The 26,505-nt window shown below is 54.5% G+C and overlaps 1 long non-coding RNA gene across 1 annotated transcript; it reads right to left on the bottom strand.

Moving 5' to 3' along the window:
* Window positions 1-13,174: 13,174 nt before the first annotated feature.
* Window positions 13,175-16,746, bottom strand: LOC121136007. Its single transcript, XR_005873128.1, has 2 exons — window positions 14,174-16,746; window positions 13,175-13,726 (listed from the first exon to the last, which is right to left on the bottom strand). It is a non-coding gene; the product is annotated as an uncharacterized LOC121136007 (long non-coding RNA).
* Between the last annotated feature and the right edge of the window lie 9,759 nt (window positions 16,747-26,505).

Below are 26,505 nucleotides of genomic sequence, written 5' to 3'. Positions count from 1 at the left end.
GTCCTCCCTAATGAGGTCCCTGCAGGTCCTCCAATGAGGCCTTCAGTGAGAACGCCTTTCTAACATCATGGGGGGGGGGTCCTGCCCAAGTGACCTTCTCTCTTGTTTCTATACACGGAGTCTCTCTTTTTCCTTTTGTCTCCTTGGGGATGCTGAACACTCCTGAGCATTGGTGCATTGGTTACAGCGTGCGCGAGCGTGTACACACACACACATACACACACATGCACGCACGCACGCACGCACGCACACACACAGAGGAGCATCCTTGAAACAGCGGAGGACCTGGCTTGATGAGCTTGCAGGGTGCACACAGGATACATGTGTGTGTGTGCGTGTCTGGATAAGCACCGCGTCTGTGTTGCCCTGGGAGGGGGCAAGTCTCCCCCTCCCCCCCAACCTCTATCCTTCCTCAACTCCAAAAAGAGATTCTTCCCAGATAAAACTTAGCTGTGCCTTGCTGGTCACCAGGCTTGGGACAATGCAGGAATAAACGGATCTTTTTTTTTTTAAATACTGGTGACTGCTTAAGGTATAGGTACACAGGGCCAGGCTTGGGAGGAAGGCATGAACCAGAGAACACCAGGCAGCTTGCAACCTGCCCCCCCGTGATCCAATGGAGTCACGCCCCCTCCACCAAGAAGGCACAGTGCTGGAGGCCTCGGCAGCCCTGGGCCGTCATATGGCTTGGCGGCGGTAGTTGGCGGGAAAGCATGGTAAGGCTACTGAGCGGCCAAAGCCACTGTCATCCAGCTGGCCAGAAAGAGCTATGGCACCAGATGCTTCCTCCTGGAGAGCTGAGGCCCACGCCAAGGTCAGGCCAGCCTGGGAAACTCCCTGTGTCCTCCATGGTGCTGCCCAGCATCTACCAAGCCCAACGGTGCCTCCACGAGTGCTGACTACGGCTAGCGCACATAAAAGCTTCTTATGACCAAATGCTCAGGAGACCGTGACAGCAGGACCCATGGCTACAACCACAGAAACACACACTAAACCCTGGTCCTGGCTTCCTCCTTCCGCTAAGCCTGGGGTCATCGGGGCCTCTTCCCTGGCACCTAAGTTGCATTCCCTATTCACTCTGAGCAGGGAGGGTGAAAAACAAACACTCTGCAGATGTTTACATCATGGTCTTGGGGCCATAATTAAGTCTCTTCAAATCGCGCACCCTTATCAGCCACGTATCTCGAGCAGCCTGGAAGGGGAAACATCTTGGAGCGTCTAATGAAGGAAAGTTGGATGGGCTCTGAGCCTCTTTTAAACCCTGAAGAATAGGCCTTTGTTGCCCGTTTCTCTCCACACACCCCCACCCCCCCAAATCTCACCTGTGGCAGCCTGCCTTGGCTCTGGACTCCCTCAACTGCCTGGGGGCCAGGGGCAGGACCAGGCGGCCCCAGTCCTGGCAGCAGCCCCCCCCCACTAAGTCCCTCCCACAAGCGGCCAGCTCCTCCAACTCCAATGGCGCCACCAGCTGTGTGCAGAGGCCCAGGAACGGGGACTTGGGTGCGCCCCCCCCTCTGAACCCGACACTCTACTCCTTTGCCACCACATTCTGACTCTGACCTCCTGCGCTTGGCTGGCATCACGCCTCCCCTCCCCCCAGAGCGAGAGGGCAGGCATGGGTGCTGACCTCTGATTACCCAGAGTCCCCCATGACCTGGCTCCTCTACCCCCATCAGATCCAGCGCCTTCCAGTCTTCATTCTCTTGCTCAGTAAGATGGCTGTTCCTGGTCTTTGACCTAGCAAATTGCTGTGCACAGATCGTTTTTATTTTTAAAGGTTGTGTGTGTGTGTGTGTGTGTGTGTGTGTACGCACGTGCCACATGCATGCAACACCAGAGAAGACGTCAGAAGAGGGGCTTGAATCCCCTAGAACTGCAGTTGTAGATGGTTGTGAGCCGCTATGTGGTTGCTGGGAACCGAACTCAGGACCTCTGGAAGAGCAGACAGTGCTCTTAACCACTGAGCCATCTCTCCAGCCCCACTGTGCGTATTTCAAAAGTGAGCTTGTGTAGCATTACTTTGGGAAGCATGTGAGAGTCCCAGGTCAGGTCCCCTGGCCCTAGTCTGTGTTCTTCCAGTTAAATGTTCACCATGTCCTCGGATGTATGACTCCTAAAATCAGGCCTCGGGCATCGGGACAACTTCTGCCTGGCACGCAAACACATGCCTCTTATGTATGAGAGCGAAGAAAGGGCGGGGCACCGCTGTGTCATCGGCAACACCCCCCCCATACACACTCATACGCTGTTATGCTCTAAGGACCGTGCTGAACCATTACATTCTCCAAAAAGGAAACGAAGCTGGGCTTGGGGGCAGAGGCCAAAGATCATCACAGCTAATCCAACCCCTGCCTGGACTGCAGAATATGTTCAAAGCCAGCTGGGCAACTTAGGGAGAGTGAGTCAAAATAAGTGCTAAAAGGACTGGGGATACAGTTGAGATATAATAGTTCCTTAGCACTCCTCCATCCCCAGTATCACAAAGGGGGGAAACTGAGCCGGGCGTTGGTGGCGCACGCTTTTAGTCCCAATGCTCGGGAGGCAGAGGCAGGCGGATCTCTGTGAGTTTGAGGCCAGCCTGGTCTACAGAGGGAGGCAGATGCAGGTGGATCTGTGATCCAGAGTGAGTTCCACAACAGGCTCCAAAGCTACAGAGAAACCCCGTCTCTAAAACCCAAAGAGTAAAGAAATAAAAATAAAAAGGGGGGGGGAAACTGAGTCCTAGGTGCAGCGGTAATTTGTTCATGACCAGCTGGATGGTAGATGCAGGAACCAGGGCGGAGAGGCAGAAACCGCTTCTGCAGATATCCAGATGGCCAATGTTTTTGGCCACTGCTGCCACTATTCAACTTCTTCTGAAAAGGCAGTCACTGTACTCCGGAGGCAGAGGCAGGCGGATCTCTGTGAGTTGACGGCTAGCAGCCTGGTCTACAAAAGCTAGTTCTGGGACAGGCTCCAAAGCTACAGAGAAACCCTACCTGGAAAAACCAAAAAAAAAAAAAAAAAAAAAAAAAAAAAAAAAGGAGGAGGAGGCGGCAGTCACTAACAATCCACAATCTACAAACCAACAGACTGTTTCTCAGTGCCAATAAAACTTTATTGGTAGACAATGAGATGTGAATGTCTATGATTCTCATGTGTCATAAAATATTCTCCAACAAAAAGATTTATTTTTATTTTGTGTATATGACTGTTCTGCCTGCATGCACGTATTTGTGAAGCCCTTGGAGGGCATCAGATGCCCTGGAAACGAAGATACCGACAGTTATAAGCTGCTGGGTCATTGTGAAGACCAGTGTTCTTAACCACTGAGTATCCTCTCCAGCCCCTTGGGTATTTTGGTTTGCTTGTTTGTTTATTTTCTTTCCCATTCCTGCCCGCCAAGGCCGTGAGGGACCCAAGAGAAGCCCACGGGAGCAGTCACCCACCTCCTTAACCTCGCCTGCCCCAAGCACAGCCCCGCCTTCAGCCTGGCAAGCGAACGGAGGAGCTAACAGAACGGCCAGACTCAGCTTTGGGGTCGGGCACCGCGGGGAGGGGCTTTGGAGCGAAGAAGGAGCTCTGGGGTGGGGAAGGACTGATCGGCCAGGTAAGCACGAGGCATTCCACGGAGACTACCCAAGGCACAGGCGTGGAAGCTGGGGCTGGCAGAAGACAAGGCCTCCGTGGGTTCAGGAGAATGGCTACCAGAAGGTGTCCGCTGGGCAGGGAGCAGCCAGAGTGACAACCCTGGAGGGAGCCTGGAGGCCCTCAGCAGAGCCTGCCAGAATGCCGAGGGTCAGGTACCTGTCACGCTCTGTGGAGGGCCACACCACCCCCTGGCACGGCCTTTTCTATTTTACATTTGGGCTCAGCTCTGCCCCCTCTTGGTTTGGTCGTGCATTCATTCATTCATTCATTCATTGAACAAACATCAGGGATTTGGCTGTGTGCTACAGACAGTGCTTGTCTCTCATGCCCAAGGCCTTGGGTTTGAGTTTGGTCTCCAGAACACCCGCACGCGCGCGCGCGTGCGCGCACACACACACACACACACGCATGCACGCACACGCATATACACACGCGCATGCACGCACACGCATATACACACGCACATGCACGCATGCGTGCGCACACACACACACATGCATGCACGCACACGCATATACACACACGCACACGCACGCATGTGTGCGCGCACACACACACACACCCCAATACAACAGAAAGGTAAAAAGATAACCCTCCATAGACTATCAAAAATATCATATGTTTTTGCCCCTTTTAGATCAAGACTTGGGACAGGCGTGACCCTGGCCCTCATGGGACTGGCAGTCCCGTATGGAAGAGAGGTGACGCATGCATGTGGCTGACGCCATTTCGGGAACCAAGAGGAACGAGTCCTGAAATGTGACCTGGTTGTGCCCAGGGGACACTTTGGGAGGGCTCTCCCGGAGAGGTGACACATGCAGTGAAAACCGGAACAGGAGATGAGTCTGATGGTGAGGACCTGTTACTTCCAGCAACTCTGGGAGCCGGGGGTAGGTTTTAAGTTCTGCAGACCCAGCCTGGGCAACTTAGTGAGGAGAAAGAAGCCCGGAGACGTCAAAGGTAGAATTCTTGCCCAAGAATCCAGCAGCAAGGGGGCCCGGTGACCAGGCCCCTTACAGGACTCAGGAGCTTAGTTAGAACCAGGTTAAGGCTCTGGGGAGCCTCCGAGGGCTGGGCCGGGACCACGATCTGACTGACCTTTGCCAAGGTCTCTGATTTACCTGCGAGCAGTGTGAGAAAAGGCCTGTCCTTCCCGGTGGCTGGCGTGCGGCCTAGAGTCTGGATCCTGCCAGGATTTCCCCCTCAGACAGAGCAGGCGTGCTAGGTTGGGCAGGACGTGGGTGGTGGGCAGGCCCTCAGACTGCGACTCTTGGCCCGCTTCTGGCGTGGGCTTGGCGTGCGGCCGCGGGGGAGCCGTGTGTGGGCACGTCCCGGGGCTGCCTGCCTGCCTGCCATCCCCAGACACGGGAGCTCCCGGCAGACCGGCTCACCTGGGCCCTGCTCTCGTGTGGTGGATGCGGGCCAGAAGACAGGAAAGCATGGGGGGGGGTGTCAAGACCTCCTGGGCTCCCTAAGCAAGCCCTGGGAACGGGGCCCCTCTCCTGCTGGGACTTCCTTCATTTGACATAGCACTCTGTAAGCAGAGGCCTACTGTGTGCCAAACAGAACCCCCACACACACACACACACGCACGCACGCACGCATGCACGCACGCACGCACACATGCACGCCACCGCAGGGTCATACTGGCAAGCAGATAAACAGGGTCCAGGGAACTGTGTTTGGCCCTAGGACAAACTTTGAGATAGGCACTGGTCCCTCCCACAGCAAAGCTGGTGTCACCTGAAGTCTCTGTCTCTGAGGCGTGCCAGATGCCCCACTTTTTGTTTTTGTTTGTTTGTTTTTGTTTTACGAGACAGGGTTTCTTTGTGGCTTTGGAGGCTGTCCTGGAACTCGCTCTGTAGACCAGGCTGGCCTCGAACTCACAGAGATCCGCCCGCCCCTGCCTCCCGAGTGCTGGGATTAAAGGCGTGGGCCACCACCAACGCCCGGCTTTGAAGTCCCCACATCTTTTGCAGCACCTGGGCATTCTGGGTAGCTTGGGCCACAGAGGGAGAGAGCAGTGCGGTTAGGTCTTAAGGGTACAGGCTCCCTCAGAGGCCAGAGGACGAGGTTCTTGAGTGCTAGCTGTTTGGCATCTGTATAGAAGGCCAAGGAACACCCGTGAAGGCCCCCCGACAGAGCTGTGCGAGCAGAGTCTCTGTGGGTGAGCACGGCCCGTGCCAGCCTGGGTTTCATGACGGGGCTGTTGGAAGCAGCAAGGCCTGGTGCCCGCGCGTGTACGCGTATGCCTGTGTGGTATGTGAGCGCCTTCCTGTGTGTCTGCACAGGTGTAACACACGCCCACCACGCCATGTGCTTGTGTGGCTGTGGGTGTGCTTTTGTCTAAAGGCTTCTGTGTGCACATAGCACGCATGACGGCGGCCTGCGCACATGCGTGTGGGTGCCTGCGGCCACAGCCTTTGCTGGCCTCCTCATAGGCCCCTTTGCATCTGGTGTGGCTGAGCAGAGGCCTGTAGGCTGCCTGTCTGTCCCCCACCCTCCTTCCTGACAAGTGTTGACTCAGGGCTGGGCAGCCTTGCTTCAGGATTTCCTGGTCAGGCAGAAGTGGTGCGTGAAAACGGAACAATTATGTCCTAAGTGGACCCTGAGGGTCTGAACTGGGCAGTGCCCTTTGGGGCTGCAGCCAAGAAGCCATGTACAAATTCTAAGCCTGGACTGGGTCATCACAGGCAGCTGTGAGAAGCCCTTGTCCCCAAACTAAGGGCCGAGGGACACGTCCTAAAGCAGTTCCTTAGGGTTCTCTGACTGCACAGGCTGGGGCGTAAGCTCAGCACCCCCACTTAATACTGTGAAGGCAGGAACAGCTCCACATAAGCAAAGAGGAATTATACACATGCCCAGACCCCTACCCACTAGGCAGCCATACCTCTCCTTTGTCCCATTCCCCAAAGCCTTAACGTTGGTGGCGCACGCCTTTAATCCCAGCACTTGGGAGGCAGGGGCGGGCGGATCTCTGTGAGTTCAAGGCCAGCCTGGTCTACAGAGCGAGTTCCAGAACAGCCTCCAAAACAATACAGAGAAACCCTGTCTCGAAAAACCAAAAAAACAAAGAAAAAAAAAAAACAAATGATGCCGGGCGTTGGTGGCACATGCCTTTAATCCCAGCACTAGGGAGGCAGAGGCAGGCGGATCTCTGTGAGTTCGAGACCAGCCTGGACTACCAAGGGAGTTCCAGGACAGCCTCCAAAGCCACAGAGAAACCCTGTCTCGAAAAAAAAAAAAAAAAAAAAACACCAAATGAACATAAAACTCTGAGAAGAGTGATGGTCCATGCATTCATAATGGGGTGAGGTGTTCCAAGAGGATTCTACCCTACTGGGGAGCACAGACCACTTGGAAGTTCTGACTCCCTCAGGGGGGGAACTCATGGGAAATGCAGAGCCCCAGGCCACGCCCACCTGCTTAGCCCACACCAGAGTCATAACCAGGTTCCCTCCAGATACCACTGTGTTGTCTACTGGGGAATGCTGGGTGAATGCCGGGCTTCTGGGGAGGCCCTATACCATCCCTCCTCCTGCTGGGGTGGCCTCGGGTCTTGGGTTTGACTGAGAATAAGGCTGCGCTCAAGCTGGGAGCCTGGGACAGGGGCCGAGCCCGTGTCACTGTCCTGTTCCTCCTGGCTATGTCTTTCCCTAGCCTGGGACAGGAGCAAGGGTTTGTCCTGACAAGGTTGTTAACGCCACTTGCTCCTCTGTTAGCACCTGCTTCCTGGAAAGGACAGGCCCTCTCCCCCCCGCCCCCAGGGTCGGCACAAGCCACAGCCCCATGAGTAGCTCCAGAGCACCGACAGCTTAGACCCTGGCGAGAGCAAGGGTCAGGGTGTTGATCCCCCCACTCTCAGCTCTGCATCCTGCCCCCAAGCCTGCTTCGGCCAAACGGGCTTCTCTTTGACCCCTCGCCTTGGTATACAATCCTCTCCCAGCCAGGGTCTAAGGTACGAGGCTCCAGAGAGCCACTGGTGGGAATCAGATGATGTTTGCCTCGGTGCCTCCAGGACCCTGTCCTGAGCCCCGGGTACTTCGGAAAGCCAGTGTCTTCAAAAGTACACCGGTACCTCCCACCCACCCCACCCCACCCCCACATACACGGTGGCAGTGAGGCAGTACTTGTGTCCTGGGGCCTGGTCCAGATCACACCAGGCAGCCACGAGCAGAGTGAGCTGTTAATGATTAACTCTGGGCCTGGGCCTTGACCTCCTGGGCCTCTCAGTAAACAGGCCTTCCTGGCCAAGTGTCCACAGCCTGCTGGAGCCCGTTGGGCCCCTCTGGCCCTTCAGCCCGCTGCCCTCTCTTGTATTCATGGTTCAGGCTCTACACCCCCCCCCCCCCAGCAGAATCAGTGGCCCTATGGTCTGGACATGTGGGACCCTTTTCCCTCGAAGCCCTCATTGACCTACCCCAAGCCCCGGGGGTCATAAGGTCTGTGGTACCTCTGAACTTGGGTTTTCCAGTTAGGGAAACCTGCAGTCCTGACCCCCTTGTAATCCCTGGGGGTGGTTTCTGTGGGCACAGTGGCATGTGGGATTTGCAGTGGCATCTGCCACCCCGGTCAGGCAGAACTGTGACACGCAGCCATGACTGCGTTGTCCCTACCTTGGGGTGGACAACTCACTGGGTTCTATGGTACTTCCGACTCGGGTCAAACAGGCTGGGCAAACTTCAGTCGTAACTTGGCTTTCTGGGCCATCTCTACCATAAGAAAACGGGCTGCCGGGGTCTAGACTTCAGTTCTGATGGGGGATGAGATCAAGGATGGGAAGCCGGGCGGTGGTGGCACACTCCTTTAATCCCAGCACTCGGGAGGCAGGGGCGGGCGGATCTCTGTGAGTTCGAGGCCAGCCTGGTCTACAGAGCGAGTTCCAGGACAGCCTCCAAAACAATACAGAGAAACCCTGTCTCGAAAAACCAAAAAAAAAAAAAAAAATCAAGGATGGGAAGCCAACACGTGATGGCCCCTGCACGGGGTCACCAGTATAAGCCCTCAAGATTCTGACTGCCAAGTATTTACTTCCTTCTTCAGGGACCCTCAAGCTTAGCTTTGGAACCAGCTACCCCAGACCACATGGTTTGAGCAGGGATGCCCAGGGTTTGGGCAGCAGATCAACGGGTGCCACCTTGAGACACGATGAGATTTTGTTTTCCTTGCATGGCAAATCAGGAGAAGGGGACCCTAGTGGCTTTCTTGGTGGGCAGCCGAGGGATGAGTGGGAATCCCTAAAACTGTGGCCAGGAGCCGTGCCTGAGCCAGCACCATCTGGATTTTTCCGTGGCAAGAACCCTTGAATTCCTTTTCTGCTCAAACCAGTGCGAGTCGGGTTTCCCTGCTGACACACCTTCTCACCCAATTCAGACCCCAGCAGAGGCAGACTCTGCAAAAGCCCAGTAGCCCCAGGTGCACAGCTGAACATCTGCACGCAGCCGCAGCCGCCTTTAAGAATAGTGCCTGAGGGGAGACCTGCCTGGCTGAGCCTGGCTGCGTGAGCCTCGGGGGATGGGCTGGGTGGGGCCTGGTAGAGACCAGCAGAGAACTCAGGTTGGGAGCAATTGGGAGCCATTGGGATTTCTGGATGGGGGGCGGAGCTTTGCACACGGGCCAGGGATGCGTTGAATGTTACGTGGGTGGATACGCAAATGTTACATGGTTGCAAGCATACTCTCACACTGATCTTTAGAAGCAAGAAGCATTCTGCCGGCCCCACTCCAGGAGTGCCTGGAACTCCATCCGGTGCGCAGACTGGATGCTGGCTCTGCAAGGCCCTGGGCTCAGCAGGCTCTCCCTCCACCTGGCACTGTGTGCTTCCCAGCAAGGCCGAGGAGGGTCTCTTGGGCCCTTGCAGGAGCACGGGAACAAGCCTCATAGCAATTCCCACTTCCATGAGGGCTGGCCTTGCGGGGGGGGGAGAGACAGGCTCAGAAGGAAGCCTTTGTTCTGATGTCCAGGGTGTCCTGGGTAGTAGAGACTCCCAGCAGGCACAAGGGTTCAGCCACTGGGGCACAGACATTATCCATGAGCAGAAGACCTCACAGATGCAACGACTCTCTTGGGAGACCTGGGAGTGAGGGCTGCGGGGTTTCTATGTGTGCAGAGGTCAAGGGTAAAAAAACAAATAAAAAAAAAAACAACAAAAAATGGAAGCTCAGTCCTTGGCGCTCCTAGAGAGTGTCCCACGCCACAGTCCTTGCTTGGCTTCTGGCAGACTCCCGAGGCTCGGGCACATGCTGGACCGGGTGTCTGGAGCCATTCCTGAGTCTGCTGCGTCTGCTCCATCCCCCTGGTGGCCCTCTCTCTCCCTGCCTGGCCTTTTACCAAGGCCGCTGGTAGCCTACTGCTCTTCTGACTCATTCCCCTCATCCCTGTTGATCCCAAGTTTCTGCCTCTCTGATGGGGCCAGGACTCGGGCCTGGCACGTGACCCCTCTCTGAGCTCAGCCCCCATCTCCACGCTGGCCCCTGCCCCGCTTGCTCTGGCCAGAGCCAAGCTGCCCTTTGCTCTGGAGATGCCAACACCCCAGGGGGCTGCTGGCCTGCATTTCCTTCCTGGGCCTCTAGAGCCTGTGTTACTGACTCTTCCCTCGGTCGGTTGGTCTGGCCACCAAATAGGGCCCTGGGGGAGACTATGGAACCAAGACCTGTGTCTTAGCTCTAAGTGGATTCCTCCCGTCAGCCTCAGCCGCCAGAACCAACCCTATTGGCCAGGCCTGATCTGTCCTCTGGGATGCCCGGAGGCCAAAATGTTCTCCAGCCAGGGAGGAACAGATGGAGCGGGAGATGCAGGTCCCAACAGAACCCAGGTCTAACCTATTAGAGGCAGGAAGAGGGTCCTGCACCTTGTCACCTGCCTCCTGTCACCACCCCTGGGAGGATGAAGTCTTAGGGAAAAGCCTTGCCTACTGACAGATGGGGATCTTGCCTGGTGGCAGCAGATGCTGGACCTCCATGAGGGCGGGGAAGGGGCACCTTCCTGCTCTGGGAGCCCCTGCCTGGCCTGCGGGCCAGGACTTCCCACTTCTCGCTGCGTGCTGCCCAGGTCAGAACCCGCTGCTGAGCCTCCAGGGACCCCCACCTGGGCTGGTCCAGGAAAGGGAGGGGCTGGAAGCAGCCAGCCTTCTGCTCCATCAGGACTCTGAATCAGGGTTTGTCTTCACCATACTTGTTAGGCCAGAAATCTAGGGCCTGCCTCAACACTCTTGGAAGACCCTACCTGCCACCCAGCCTTGCCCGGGGGGGAGCCGGCACTGTGTTAGAGATGCCCCAACTTTATCCATCCCCCAAACCAGGGCAAGCTCAGCTTTTGGTTTTTTTTTTAAGTACTGGGGGATTGAACTCAGGACCTCAAGCACACTAGTTAGACTCTACCGCTGAGCTGTACCCCGAATCCTCTTTGTCCCTATTTTGTTTTGAGACGGGATCTCGGTTGAACTGCAATCCTCCCTCAACCCCCCGGGTTGCTGGGATTATATGGGTCTGGGTCACCATATCTGGCTTCGACGTCAGCCCTAGGTGGCGTTATAGATGCCAGGGGCAGGAGAGTCTGAAGGTTAGGGTGGCTGTTGGGAGGAAGGACTTTGATGCTGTTAGGCTCCCTGGGCGCACATCGGGCTGGGGTGTTGACTGGTGTTTCTCTCCCTCAGAACCTCAGCTGATAGGTAGGACCCCAAGGCTGTGAGTAAGCGCCCAGTCTGCCGCCTGGCACACACTGAACTCTCAGTGTGGCTGTTGGCTCTCGTGGCAGGGTTGTGACAGTGGGGAAGCCAGATCGTTGCACAGACCTAACCTGTGCAGGCCTCACCACTGGCCAAAGGAACCATCATGTCTGCCTCCCTTCCTGGCCTCAAGTCACAAATGCTCACATGGTGTGTATGGGCGCCCCCGGACCCAGCCACCTGCTGGAAAACAGAGAACTGCCTCTTCAAACTAATGATTAAGAATCGGCATGGACTATTCAAACCGAAACTCCCCAAACCTCTCTCTGGAGGGCTTTGCTCTTCTACAGCCCGTGGGTGAAAAGCTCTTACCGTAGTGGAAAATGTATTCTGCCGAAACGGAAGCCTTCCTCAATTTAGCTGAATCACTTTCTGGTGGTTAGGGAAGTCCGGGTCACCTCTTACCCTGTCCCCTGATGCCTGTGGACTTAGCCAGGCTGGAAGACCCCAGTCCATATCACCCCTCTGGCAGGAGCCATGTCTGTCTGAGACCCAGCCCCTGAGACTCTGAGACTCCCCACTGCTTGGGCATCCCCTTATATCTGCTTCCTGCCCGCAGGCGGAATCCAAAGCTCTGCACATCCACACCAGGGGTGTATCTAGAGATGAGAACAGGCAGGGATATGGGGAGAGACCCAGGCACACCTGGTAGCTCCCATGGGCCCGTGCTATCTGCCTGGGCCTCTTGTGAAGCTTCTAGAACATGGCAGGTACCAGGACCCCAATCCTGTAGTGATCAGGGTCTAGAGGTCTCAGAGGGGCTGGTTGCTTAGGTGGTCCTCAAAGAGTAGCTACAGAGTCAGCTTCCTGAAGCCAGGAAGAGGGCCTGAGTCTCATCTCGAGTCCCAGGAACCCAAGTCCATGGGCTGAGTCGCTTGGCCGAGGTGTGGCAGGTACTTGCTTAGCTGAATGGATAACACCTCTGGGGCTCCTGCACCCCCCCCCCTCCTGAGAGACCCGGGAAGAATCAGAGATGGAGCCAATTGAGCACCCTGCGGAGGGTCTTCGCTGTGCCAAGCTGAATTCAGGTCAGGGAAGCTCTGTGGACCTAAAAAACCCAGTCCCCTCAGGGATGAGCCTGCTTGCTGCACCCCTGCATTTCCACTTGGACTCTTCCCCTGGGCTGTCTGGAGATGCAGCAGACACTGCCAGGTGTCCGGTCCCTTGGCTGAGCTCAGGCCTCTGGTGAGAATCGGGGTGCTGATACCTATGGCCCAGGAGAGCTGAGAAAGAAAAGGAGGGCAAAGAACGCGTTTCTGGCAACGGGGGCGGGGGTGGGGGGACACACGTATGGGCGTGCCACAGAGGGTTGAGATCCTTAACACAGTCAGATCCAAGAACACCCAAGCTCACCTTCCTGAGCTTAAGGGAGGCAAGCCTGAGCTGCAGTCTAACCCCCAAGGGTCAGCCGCGTCCTGGATCAATGACTGGGGCTGTCCCGTGTCTCTCCTGAGCTTGGGCATTGACAGAAAGGAAGCAAGCCGGTTTGATGCGACCCCTGCCCCTCAAGGCCCCCCCTAAGGAGACTGCTGGCGACAACACTGCCTGAGACCTCAAACCAGCAAGCTCAGGGACACCCCCCGCCCCACCCCCCACTCCCTGCCTCCGACCCAGAGCCCTAGCCTGTCTCAGTGCCCAGCAGGCATCAGCCTGCCCTGCCCCCGGACTGTGTGGCCCAGAGCTCCCCAAGTCATCCCACACACACTTGGACCGGGTCCTTCACAGCCGCTGTCAGCCAACATTTGAGAAATTAGGTGAGGGGGCCTGGGACGAGGGTGAAGAAGGGAGCAATTTGTGTCCAAAAGTCATCCCAAAATCTTCAGCTAACTTTTTTTATTATTATTTTTCGAAAACAAAAGCTGTAAACGTTGGGGGGGTGTTGAACCTAGCTTTGTGGGAAATGAGTCAGACAGCCATAAAAAAATGTGTTTTTCTGAGCCGAGGGGATTATTTTACGTCTTGTGGCATGAGGACACCAAGGGGGAGCCGTCCTCTGGATCCCTGGTGGGGCTGCACACTCCGCTGGGGTTGGAAGTCAGTGTCACCTCCCTCCCAGAAGCAGATGAGTCCCGGGTGGCTCGGGTGACTGCCTCTCCCCTCTGCTCCCCCAAACTCACCTCTTGATTTTCCAAGCCAGTGTGAGGCTGCAGTAGACATGTAGTCTGACCACTGGGGTACACTGTGACGATCTTCCGGGGATCCCTTAGCTCCCTACACTCACCTTATGCAATCTGGGCGGGGCCGACCCCCACCTTTAATGTAGACAGGGGAGGGCGCGACTCGGCGTCGGCCAGTCGACGCCTTCTGTTCTCCTGGATACCCCGTCTGCCTCAGCGGACTGGCAGGGTCAGCTTCTGGTGCGGCTGACAGCTTGAAAGAAGGAATCTGACCGTCATAATGAAACCTGCTGCTTTGCAGCCTGAGTTTTGAAAATGATTTTAAAAGGAAACAAGGGGTTTGAGAACGTGTCCACATGCCAATTGGTGCTCAGCAAAACGGATTTCTTTCCTTCTAGCTTGCGTTTCTGTTGTTACGACAAAGCCAAGAGCCACTTAGGGGAGGACAGGGTTTGTTTGGCTTACACTTCCAGGTCACGGTCTGTCACTGAGAGAAGTCAGGGTGGGAACTGAAGCAGAGACCGTAGAGGGACAGAGTTTACTGTGGTCTCGGGCTCACTCCCAGCCACCTGCAAAGGAGCAGGACTACCCATAGTGGGCTGGGCCCTCCTACATCAGATAGCACTCAAGATAGTGTCCCACGGATATTCCCACAGGCCAACGCCGTGGAGGCAATTCTCCAAGTAAGGCTCGCACTCACCAGATGACTCACGGTCGTGACCAGCTGACAATAAAAGCCATCCCAGACACCTTCCTTGCAGTCAAGGATCATTCTTGAATGCTGGTGAATGAGAAACCAAAGATATGACCTGCTTCTTTGGAAGCCCTTTCCACGGTCAGGGGACAGACAAGTTCCTTCCAATGTTGACTGTACCCATCATCCCTTTCCCTGATTTGCCCCTCTCTCCCAGCTCTGTCAAGATCCACCAAAATGACCCAGCCCTCTCTTAGACCCCTGCCCTGTGTCTTCCCTGCACCCCAGTCACCACCGGGACCCGCTGACAGGCCGCGCCACTTGTGGGGAGACATGGAGGCAGGAGCTCACCGAGGACCCACACCACAATGGCTGGTCCCAGAAAGACACGGGTCCCACAGACTTACTTTCTCTTTTGGAGCAGTGGTAAAGGAGTCACCCTGAGTCATCTCACTCTCCATCGGATTACGTGCTTTCCTCCAGGGAAGTGGACAGGAAGTGGGCACCCATTGTCCTGCCCCAGGGCCCGTTCCTCTCCTGCAAGCTCCATATTGATCGCCCTTCAAGATCTCCCCGTCCCGTCCCCACACGTTCTGTGTAATTTGAGTGGAGCTGACCTACTCAAAGGGAGGGTTGGCCAAGCAACATCTTCCTTTCTCCTGTGTATAGGGGCTCGATGGATCGCCCGTCCAGCGATGAACTAAGGACCCAGTAGAGCTCAATTCCAGAACTTGTATTTTTTTTTCCCTCTTGGGACGAGGTCTCAACCGGAACTCAACTATACAGCTCTAACTCAAAGCAATCCCTCTGCATCAGCTTCCAGGGTACTGGCATTGCGTATATGAGCCACCACACACAGTCGAGGACTTCGGGTGGGATTGCTCGCAAGTTAATCAGAGGGTGTCTCTTTGGAGAGCTTGAGTTATTGTAAACCCCCCCCGCAACCAGATGGAGATGGAAGCCAAAACAAAGGCTGGAAAAAAAAGGGAGTGAGGGGCCTCCAGATGACATAAACACCCAAAGACACAGCCTGTTGTCTGATATTTTCCTATTGTACCGGGTCCCGTGTCTGAGTCCCCAGCACAGCTCAGTGTGAGAAGCTTTGCGGGGAGTAGCTATGCCACGTGTCCTAATCTGCTTGGGCCACTCAAGCTGGGATTTGGGGACACTTGTTGCTTGATTGGTTGTTACTTGAGACAGTCTCGCCATGTGGTTGCCTTCTAAGTCACGGCTCCCTCTGCCTCCTCCTAAGCAGCTGGGACTACTGGTGTGTGCCACCAGGCTGGGTGGGGTTCTGTGAGCATTTCTAAGCCACTTATGGGGTTAGTGGCTGAGAGCGTGGCTCAGGAACAACTAACTGGTACTTCACGTGGTCCCTAGAAGGACCTCCCTTTGAGATGGATTGGGAGCAGGCTTCATGATGCTCTGATTATTAAATTTAGAGGAAAAAAAAGATCTAGTGCAATATTCCTTCCCCTTTATCATCCCATCTGTTCCAAGAGGCCCTTGACATGCCCAGGGAGGGAGCAGAATGGGTTAAAGCCCTGGATATCAGTATTTCTGACCACAGAGCATAAGCCCCGTGAGGACAGAGATCTGATCAAATGTGGCTGAGTCCCCAGCGGGCCCTCGGTGAATACTGGCGAATGAAGAAGTGTCTGAAAAAAAAATAAAAGAAAAGAAAAAAGAAAGTGTCTGCACCCCAACTTTCTCTTGCTCAGTAACCATCAATGTTCCCCACCCCACCCCCAGCTGCCATCAAAACACTAAACCTAGGCTCCTGGCTCTTGCCTTGTATGCGGAGTGACTGCGTCATTCACAGGACAAGCAGGGACGCATTCCTCAAGTCAGAAGGGATGCTGTGAACAAGTAAACAGAATGACAACAGCAGGCCAGATCTGACCGGGGTAGGCAGGGAGGCGTGGCTGCCCCACCTGCCTGGCCCCTAGGGAGCTGTGTCCATCTTTCTCTCCAGCCATTCCCGGACCCTTCCCCTCACCTCCCAACCTTCCATTGCGAGTTTGCCCGGCTCCTCTACCCAGAGAAGTCCTTTGAGCACGTGTCCCCCTTGCACGGAGCTCTGTGTCTGAGATCCCTTCACAGAGGCAGGTAGGGAGGGTGCACTGAATTTTTACCAGGTACCCGTCAGCCTCTGAGGAAGGGCTTATGTGTCTCCAAGGGTAAACCGAGGCACACTTTATCTGGGCTGGTACAGGGAGCAAGGAAAGGGAAGAAAATGCCGCCTATGAGGCCCCCTCAGGAGTAAGAGACACTTTCACCCCGGTCCCCCTCTCGTTTCATCGGAGAAGGCTTGAGGGGCTGAGCCGGAACGGAGATTACAAACCACCTTCCCCACCCCATCTCCGGGCTGGAATTCCCAGTAGACAGGCAGGGTTTGCGCAGACAAAAGGCGTCGCTGCATTTATTTATGATTTGCCTAATTGTCTCTGTCCTCCTCGATCCTGCAGCCCCATAAACTTATCACAGTCGTGTTTGTCGTTAGGTGCTGGCTCGCCATGTACACGCATGTGGATGTTTGTTTGCAGAATGTGGCCAGCAGCAGGGCCTTCCCGCGGGCTGACACCCCCCCCCCCCGTTTGGCTGCCCCAGGGGACTGGGCCCCCTCCAGGACTCCTAGACAGATTACTTCTTTCAACTCTCCCCCCCCCCCCCGCCCGCCCGCCCCACCAAGCACTAGGGATGGAACCCAAGACTTTGCACAAGCTAGACCAGCACCACACCCCTGAACCACGCCGCTAGCCCCTCATTCCAGGCAGGGGCTCCGCTAAGCACCTCTCTAGGTATTGGACATTGATCAGTCAGGATCCTGGATAAAAATCAAGGTCACCTCATCTCATCCAGTAGAGGGCTGTTAACAATGGGATCGGTTAGAGGGGCCGAGAAAGTGTTCTCAGGAACTAGCCATAGCTGCCATTGTGGTTACCTGTACCGCTGAAAAAGAAAGGGGAGGAACCAGAGCTCACAGGCCCAGTGAGAGCTGGAAGACAGAGCCCTGGGCTAGGCAGGGCGATATCTTTAGGGAGACCTAAGAGGCACCCCGACCTCTTTCCTGTATCTCTCAGGTAGCCTTCTACTGCTTCACATGGCAAAGACCAATAGGAAGCCACAGGGCATGGGAGAGTCTCAGTGCCAGGGACAGGACGTGTACAGGGTCAGGGACGACCGAGGAAAAGCGGGCGTGAGTGAGCAAGGTTTCGAGGGAACATTCTACGTCTTCTGGTCCTGTCCCCAAGTATCTCTTGAGCCCACCATGTCTGAGCCGTGGAGTCGCATTAGCTTTGGCCTGACTGATGCTCAAGGTACCCACCATGATCCAGAGTCTCCTCCGTACCTCAGTAGACTGGTCCTCTTGTTGCTGAGACATTGCCTGACTACGTAGTCCAGGCTAACCCTAGCTCACTCACAATCCTCCTGCCTCAGCCTTCCAAGACCTGGGATTAGAGGTGGGCACAGCCACGCCCAGCAGAGCAGTCAACCGTAACTTCAATGCACTCCGTGGTTCTCTGTGCTTCTGGGCTTCGGATCAGATCCCAAGCACGTGTGTGTTAGAGCACAGCAGTCCGGCCAATCCTCCGGCTCGCCTCTGGTCTCCACATTTGACCTTTTCCAGTCCTTTGCTGTGTCTTAGAAACCCCAAGACAGGGTTTCTCTGTGTAGCTTTGGAGCATGTCCAGGCACTCACACCGTAGACCAGGCTGGCCTCGAACTCACAGAGATCCGCCTGCCTCTGCGTCCCAAGGGTTGGGACTAAAGGTGTGCGCTGCCACTGTCGTCCAGCAACCACATCTGAGTTTTGCATGTGTCGTTCACTCTGCCCATATTCTCTCTCTCATCCATCCAGACCTCTGATGGCCTGCGTGTACACCCTCTCCGGACATCAGCTTGAAATCCCATCCCTACAGATGACTTTCACGAAGCAGGGAGAACTCCCAGGTCTGTGACTCTCGCCACCCTCGAGTTTCTTGCCTTCACTATGTGTCACAGCTGCAATGAACTAACCGATTGTGTAACTCTGTTTATTTTCTGTCTCTGCAGAGAAGACTGTGCACTCCGCAACAGCCTGCTCTGTGTGGGTCAGGTGTGCTGCCGGAACCCAGCAAACACTCATGGAATGGATGAAGAAAGGGCTTCAGATTCCTGGTACACTGCCGTGCTAGACTGCTTGGGTCCCTCTTGATAAAAATGGCTTCGAGGATTGGATAAGATCCTTGTAATTCACTAACAGCAGTGAAGGGAATTGCCAGGCCAAAACCGAGGCAAGAAGGAATCTTGGCGGGTAAAGACGAGGAGAGGATGGTGTTTTTCCCCCGAAGCTTTTTCTGATCATGACAAACCTCAGTTTTATTTTGTTAACCTTACAGAAAGGGAGACAGCAATCAAACCTTAGGGCTGACACGAGGCGGGGCATAGAATAAATCAGATGCCCATCCCACACTGACGTGGGACTCCAAGGGGACACACCCTCAGTGTAAGGGTGAACCAGACGCAAACGATGGTCTTGCAGACCGGTCTTCTGCCTCTTGGGTAGATCTCAGGACCTTAAAGTTGGGTCAAGGTGGCCTGAACTGGCAACATTCCCAGATGTTTGGCTGGAGCCAATGAAAATGCTTCCCCACACGCAGGTGGGAGGAGCATCTGAGGGGAGTGGGAGGGTGAGGTTAGCGGGGTGGATAATGTACACACATATGAAATTGTCAAAGAATAAATAAAAGTCTAAAAAAATGCTTTCTGGGGACTGGAGAGATGGCTCAGTGGTTAAGAGCGCCGTCTGCTCTTCCAGAGGACCCAGGTTCAATCCCCAGCACCCACATGGCAGCTCACACCTGTCTGCAACTCCCAGATCTGACACCCTCATGTAGACATACGTGCAGACAAAACACCAATGCACGTAAAATAAAAAGTAAGTAGATAATAGCCGGGCGCTGGTGGCACGCGTCTTTAATCCCAGCACTCAGGAGGCAAAGGCAGGCGGATCTCTGTGAGTTCGAGGCCAGCCTGGTCTACAAGAGCGAGTTCCAGGACAGCCTCCAAAGTCACAGAGAAGCCTTGCCTTGAAACTCCCCCTTCAAAAAAAGAAAAGAAAACAAGGCATCACGACCCAGCACTAGAAGAATAAACAAAACGGAAATAACCTTCAGAGGACCCAAATTCCCGGCTACAATTATGCGTATAGTGTTTAAAGTGATAAAGCATGTTTGAGACCAACTGAAAAACGGGATTGTGTCAATGTGTGCTTGGAGGCTGAAGCAGGAGGGTTGCAAATTCCACACTAGTGTGGCCCACTTGGGGACATCTGTCTCAGCAAACAGCGGCAACAAAAGCTGAAGCAGACTTGAAAAGCAATGAAGAAATTTCATCTCTAGAAACGAAACGACATTAACCCAAATCAAGAACGTTCAATGGTCATGCTGATTAAAACTTTCGAAGGGCGGAGAGGGTCAAAGGCACTGGTTGCTCCTCCAGAGGATCCAGATTCAATTCTCAGAACCCACATAAACGCTCTTGACCATTTGTAATGTCAGTGGGGGGGTTCTGACGCCCCCCTCTGACCTCTTTGGGTACTGCAAACACAGTACGCAGACACACGTATAAGCAAACAGTCATATACTTGAAATATTAATAAATAGACAAACAAACAAACAAATAAAAATACTTTTGAAGACAAGAACCAGTAAACTAGGGAAGCCGCCGGAAGAAACTTATCACAAAGGCATCAGATACCATCAAAAGGAAAGTGCAGAAGATACGATTTAAAGAGAGACTATATATTTAGCAGTGTCTGTTAAAGAGATAGGGAAGAAAACACAGCAAGGATGACGGCTCTTTTGTTTGTTTGTTTGTTTGTTTGTTTGTTTTTATTTCATTTCCATCCATGTGAAGGTGTTGGGTCCCCTGGAACTGGGCAGTTGTGAGCTGTCACGTAGGTGCTGGGAATTGAACCCAGGTCCTCCGGAAGAACAGTCAGCTAACCACTGAGCAATCTCTCCACCCTCCAGTTCTCTTTGTTTGTTTTGTTTTTCAAGACAGGGTTTCTCTGTGTAGCCTTGGCACCTGTCCTGGAACTCACTCTGTAGACCAGGCTGGCCTCGAACTCACAGAGATCCGCCTGCCTCTGCCTCCTGAGTGCTGGGACTAAAGGCGTGTGCCGCCACCACCACCGCCCAACCTCAGTTCTTTTATTTTTAAGATTTAACATTGTATGTGTATGTCGGTGCACCATGAGCATGCCTGGTGCCCATGGAGGCCACAAGAGGGTATTGGATCCCCTGGAACTGGAGTTACCATGTGGGTGCTGGGAATTGATCCAGGGTCCCTCTGCAAGGGCAGCCGGTGCTCTTAACCACAGACTTATCGCTCCAACCCAAGGATGATGTTTTTAAGGACTGGTAGATAAAGAACTTTCTGGAACTGATGACTATGAAGAGAAGCACTGATTAGTAATGCTTTAGCAAATCTACTCTCATCCATGTTTCACAGGACCCAGAGCTTTAAAAAAAAAGAAACTCCTGGGAGATTCTGGAAGAAGTCTACCCTTGGCCCGAAGCCACTATGTTGAACAATAGAAAGAGAAATAAATGTAGCAGAGATCAAAGACTGAAGGATTGACTTGCTTGCCTTCTACCAAGCTATGTGAACAGCCTGACCTCAGCGCCCTGCCCCGTTCTTCCTCTCCTCCCTCCTCTCCTCCCATGGGTCCTGGGGACGACTCATTCCTAGCCACGGAGACTAGGAGTCCAGTGGTCTGGGTTGGAGGTGGAGAAGGTACAGCTCCCGCCCAGCGCTGAGGGTGACACACCCCCATCCTGGACCCTGCTCCCCTTCTGGTCTCTAGTTTCCCCGGTCCGTCTTGGCTGTGGGGTTGGGGTGCGAGGGGCACATGGTAGGCACAGCCACTCTCTGCAGCCTAAGAAGTCACCAGCATGCCATCCGAGGGTTCTCAGCCCCAGTGCTGGCTGAACAGCACTAATGCCCTTTATTACCCAGCCCGTCAGCGTCACCTAGGACCCGGCTGGCAAGAACCCAGGATCTGGGCTCCAGAGGCTGGCAGGGATTACCCAACCTGGGTCCTGCAGTCCCCTTCCCTCCCAACCCTTCACTCTCTTGGATAGGCGAACAATCTGGCTGGCAGCTGGTCTGTTTGTTTCTGACTCATTTTTCCCTCTCAGTGGCCAGGTGGCTGGGTCCGTATCCTCCTCCTTGTGTGACTTGTCCCTGGGATCAGGTTCTTGCGGTTGTTGTGTTTTGGAGGAGCACCATTCATCATCTCCGCCTCTGGGAATCCCGGCACACCTCTCAGACATGCTCAAACAGAGAGGCTGCCAAACCTGCATACGGTCACACAGCAGGTGTGCGTGGGGGCCAGGGCACAGACGGTCTCACGCTCCCAAGTGCGTGAGAATGCAGGCTCAGCCCTAGTGTGGCCAGCATCGTGGCCAAGGCACTGTGAGAAGCATCTCGTGGAGTCTCAAGGACACCCTGTTGTCACCACACCAGTTCCAAGGGCTGGTTCCATGGGCAGGCAGAAAGAGATGGCCAGCTGGTCGCCCGTGATGACTGAAAACGGAGATATCATCTGGGCCACCCAAACCTGGTCTACGGGATGACTTATATATGCTGTCCCAGCTTTACAACTCTCAAGGTGTTCTAAGCAATCTGCCGATAATTTGATTTGCTTTTGTTTTTCAAGACAGGGTTTCTCTATGGGATGGTCCTGGCTGTCCTGAAACTTGCTTTGTAGACCAGGCTGGCCTCGAACTCACAGAGATCCGCCTGCCTCTGCCGCCCGAGTGCTGGGATTAAAGACGTGTGCTGCCACTACCACCACCCAGCTTGATTTTTTTTTCTAATGAAAAAAACTAGACCCAGTAAGATAACGCAGACCCTGCTACCAAGCCTGAGTTTGATCCTTGGGACCCACATAATGACAGGAGAGAACCAACTCCTGAAAGTTGTCACACACACACACACACACACACACACACACACACACACACACACTCAAGGACAAGAACTAAAGTAAATCAAGTTGAGCAACGGAGAGGGAGGTCGGCCGGGGGAAATAATGCGAAATGGAGCCAGTTACTCAAGTGTTAAGAAAAATGAGTGTTTTCCTTCCCTGCGTGGATCTGGGGGTGTTGAGGGGTAAAGCCCCCTACTAGACGGGGCAGAATGGAAGGGCGTTCAGCGATGCTCCTAACCCAGCTCTAGCCAACCGGTCCTGGGAAGACAAGAGCCTGATACACTGTAACTCTTTGACCGTGGGCTCCTGGCCGGGCCACCTGTGGGGATGCTGGGCTTATTGGGTTAGTACAGCCCAGAGAGGCAGAGGTCAGGGAACAGGCTGTCCTGTTTTCTGGCTCTCACCCACCTGAGCGGCAGGCTGCCCCGCATAATTGCATACACTTTGCGTCCCTCAAGATGCTCATCTCGCCCTCTGACACATTTCGGGCGGAGAGCCAATCGTCCCCACCTCCCCTCAGCGCAGAGGCCTGGCTCGTGACTCACTTGCCTCTGCCTTTCTCGCATGAGATTTCTCCTCCTGAAGCAGGAGCGCATCAGTCTGTGCGTGCAGAACCTGGAGAGTCGCCCTGGTGCGGTGCAGGGGACCCTCACCCGCCCTGGGCTCGGTGCAGGGGACCCTCACCCGCCCTGGGCTCGGATGCTTCCGCCAAAGCCTCGGAACCAGCCTCCCACGTGTGCCTGCGTGTGGCGAGCTCCTGTCCCCACGCCGGCACCCACACAGCGCGGCTCTCCCTGGACCGCCCTGGGACTCGCCCGCGTCTGGAGCCCGAGCCCTCTCTGTGCTGCTGCCCCGCGCTGAGAGCCCGGCTGACCTGGGTGCAAGGCCTCCACTCGGTCCCACTCAATACCCGCCATCGGCCCTGGGCTGGGCGAGTGGACCCCAGTTGCTTCCTGTGCTTGACAGGGAGGCCTGAGAGCTACTACCTTCCTGAGGAGTTTGCTCATTAACTGGAACTACCCTCACCGTGACATTCCTGGCAGTACAGGGAGGGGCTGGGGAGGGGAGCTTTCCAAGGTTCCTTTTTGGTAGCAGCCCTGGTTCTATGGAAATTTGGCCAATATCTTCTTTTACCTGCCTGCGTGCGCATTCCAAGGATTCCCTAGTTGTCCGGCCTGACCAGCTCTTCCACTGGGCAAGAGACAGTCTCCGTCACCTTTCTCCTGGACTCGGGCTAGAACAGGATGATCCAGGGGGAGACTTGAGGGAGGCAAGGAGCAGGAGATGGTCGTCACGCACCGCTCACCCGTGGTGCACGCCTTCCGCTACCCTCCCAGTGGTACAGGAAGTCAAAGCCTCCCCCGTCATTCAGGGTACAGCTTTCCAAATAGAAAGATGTTCCTGGCCCCTGGGATGTACCTACAATCCCAGCATTCCACAGGCAGAGGCAAGAGGATTACAAATTGGAGGCCTACATAGTCTCAAAAAACAAAAACAAAAACAAAACAAAACAGGGAGTGGGGGAGAGTAAGAGGGAGAGAAAGGGAGAGAGAGGGGGAGAGAGAGGGAGAGAGAGAGAGGGAGAGAGAGGGAGAGAGAGGGGGGGAGAGGGAGAGAGAGAGAGGGAGAGAGAGGGAGAGAGAGAGAGAGGGAGAGAGAGAGAGAGAAGTGAGGAAGGGAAGAAAGAATTCAAAGGGAACCCTAGGGGCTGAATGCCCTGTGAAAGTTGGGGGTGTTTGTCCTTACTGACCAGTGGTCACTACTTAGACTCTGCATCTGTGCTTCCGCAAACACACCAGCCAGGCTAGCTCCACCGACAGTGAGGTCTGACCGCCACGCCAGGAGAAGCTCATCAAAGGCTTTGGAAGTAAATAGCAGGCATCCTTTAGGAAGGGGAGATTTTTTTTCCTTTTTTTTAAGCACTATTAACATAACTGCTTGTCCTTGGGTATCCCAGGACAAGGTTTTCACCCTAAGTTATTCACAATTTTTCGGGGACAGAGGTGTGCCTCCCTCCTCCCACACAGGGATGGCTCACTTGGGCCAAATGTCTCTCTCTCTCTCTCTCTCTCTCTCTCTCTCTCTCAAGCCTGGCCTGTTTACCTTTCACAACTCTGGGATGCCGACGCGGTGCTTGTTTTGCATACGTTTTGCATAAAAGGAAACTGAACCGGGGAGGCACCCAGAGGCTTGGTGAGTGCCACCCTGTCAGTCAGCAAGAGGCAAAGCCGGAATTCAGTTTGAAGCCAGGGCGGACTGCATGGTCCAGCTTCACAGGTCACCCACGCAATGGGACGGGAGGAACAGGAAAAGTACCACGTATCGTCAGGGGAACAAATTGCTTCTGCCCGTGTGTGCTCCTGAACGGACACGCACGAGTGTATACCAGTCAGGATGTCTGGACCGTATCTGTGCTCCTCGCGTGAGGCCCCCAAAGGCCCACTGCCTGCCGTGGCCCTCTCTACAGAGCACTAAGCAACCCTAACATTCATTGTCCTGCCCCCAGGGAATCAGAACTTGAGTGGCTAAATTAGACTATATTTAAAACATTAGAGACACAAGTGCCTTCAAATTGTTCTGGGATAAACGCTCTGTCCTGTGGACTCCTGGGCCAAAGCCAATTCCGCTGCCGCCAGGTAGGGCTCATTCCCTATAAATCAGTGGGAATGTGGTCACACGCACTTTAAATATCAGATTAGAATCAAATTAGCGGGAAATTTTGGAACAAATTGCCTTCGAGTACAGTGAGCGAGTCTATTTTTAAAATGTTGCCGCGCCGGGCAAAACAGTGAGGCAAAGACATTTCTTAACAGCAAGCAGACACTGTGCCGAGAGTGATTTGTCATGCTTAGTCACTGTAATTGCCCCGGCAGAACTCAGGAATCAAATAAAACATGTTTGCAAATTGTAAATCACTCAAGGAGGCCACTTCTGACGGGTCCTGACCTGATGGTGAAGGTCACGGCAGCTCCCTGAAGACCCTGACGACCCCTTGCCACCTGTCATCTGGGCTCGGCAACTGTGTCCAGCTGAGACCGTATTGCCCAACACGCCCACAGGAAAGCTGCTAGAAGTTAGCCACATTTCCTTATCGGCCAGAGGGATGGGGGTGCTCTGGGAGAGCACTCTTGGTGAGCTTCAGGGGCAGCAGGGAGTGGTGAGGGGGGCTCTCTCGAAGGCTTCTGTGGCTTCAGACAAGGACATAGGTCCCTTAGGAAGGAGAGGTTTTATTTCAAGGGAAAGACTGGCCATGTCACTTGCCAAGGAGTAGAAATTAGCGTCAGGCCGAGGAGGGCTTGGGACACGGCATGCTAAGGTCTCCTCAGACCCATGGTGATAGGCTTTGGAATGAGACTATGAATGTTTTGACAACGAGTGTCTCCACTCTGATGCCGTTATTACACTATGAAGACCTTTCTAGGCATCCTAACGTGGAGATAAAAGAGGAGACACAGAGGTCTGAAATACCTTTTAAATACAAACTATCCTTTCCGGTTGCCCCTGTGCCTCTGCGGTATCGGTAACCCATGGTGTACACCAGGTGCTCCATGTCCTTCCTCTCTGCCTTCTCCCTTAGAGACCCAGCTCTTGGCCATCTGGTGTCCCTGTAGAACGTGACTCTGGCTACCCCCCCCCCCGACTCTGATGATAAACTAATGCCACGTAAGCACTGAGAGCCATTGCATACTAGACAGATTGCCTTGCTAGACAGTCTTGCTCTTTAAAAGTAATTTCTTTCTCAGCTGCTGATGCACACCTTTAATCCCAGCACTGGGGAGCAGAGGCAAGTGGGATCTCTGTGAGTTCGAGGCCAGCCTGGTCTACAGAGTGAGTTCCAGAACATCCAAGGCCACACAAAGAAACCCTGTCTAGCAGGGTGTTGGTGGCGCACGCCTTGAATCCCAGCACTCGGGAGGCAGAGGCAGGCAGATCTCTGTGAGTTCATGACCAACCTGGTCTGCAAGAGTTAGTTCCAGGACAGCCTCCAAAGCCACAGAGAAACCCTGTCTCGAAACACACACACACCCCCAAAAAGAAACCCTGTCCTTGAAAGAAAAAAGTAGTTTTCTAGAAGAAAGAACTCATCAATTGGAGGCTACCGGGGAAGTCTATGATCCATCCTTTATGCCCCTTCAGACAATGATACCCTAAGCCCCTGCTCAGTGGACCTGAAGCCAACCCAGTAGACCCTTGACTGGAAAGCAGAGGGGAGGGGTGTTTCCGAAAAGGAGAGAGATAAGTCGGAAGGAGATACCGGCATTCAGGGATAGACATCGGATGACTGTTGGAGCCAAGGCCAGCAAGACTTCAAGTAAGGAGTCTTGAGTTCTAAGAACTAGCGGTGACCTTGAGGGAG

This window comes from Mesocricetus auratus, unplaced genomic scaffold, assembly GCF_017639785.1.
Source record: "Mesocricetus auratus isolate SY011 unplaced genomic scaffold, BCM_Maur_2.0 Super-Scaffold_100046, whole genome shotgun sequence".
Classification (NCBI taxonomy): Eukaryota; Metazoa; Chordata; class Mammalia; order Rodentia; family Cricetidae; genus Mesocricetus; species Mesocricetus auratus.
The sequence above is the reverse complement of the archived record's forward strand: the minus strand, read 5'-3'. Positions and strand labels throughout refer to the sequence as shown.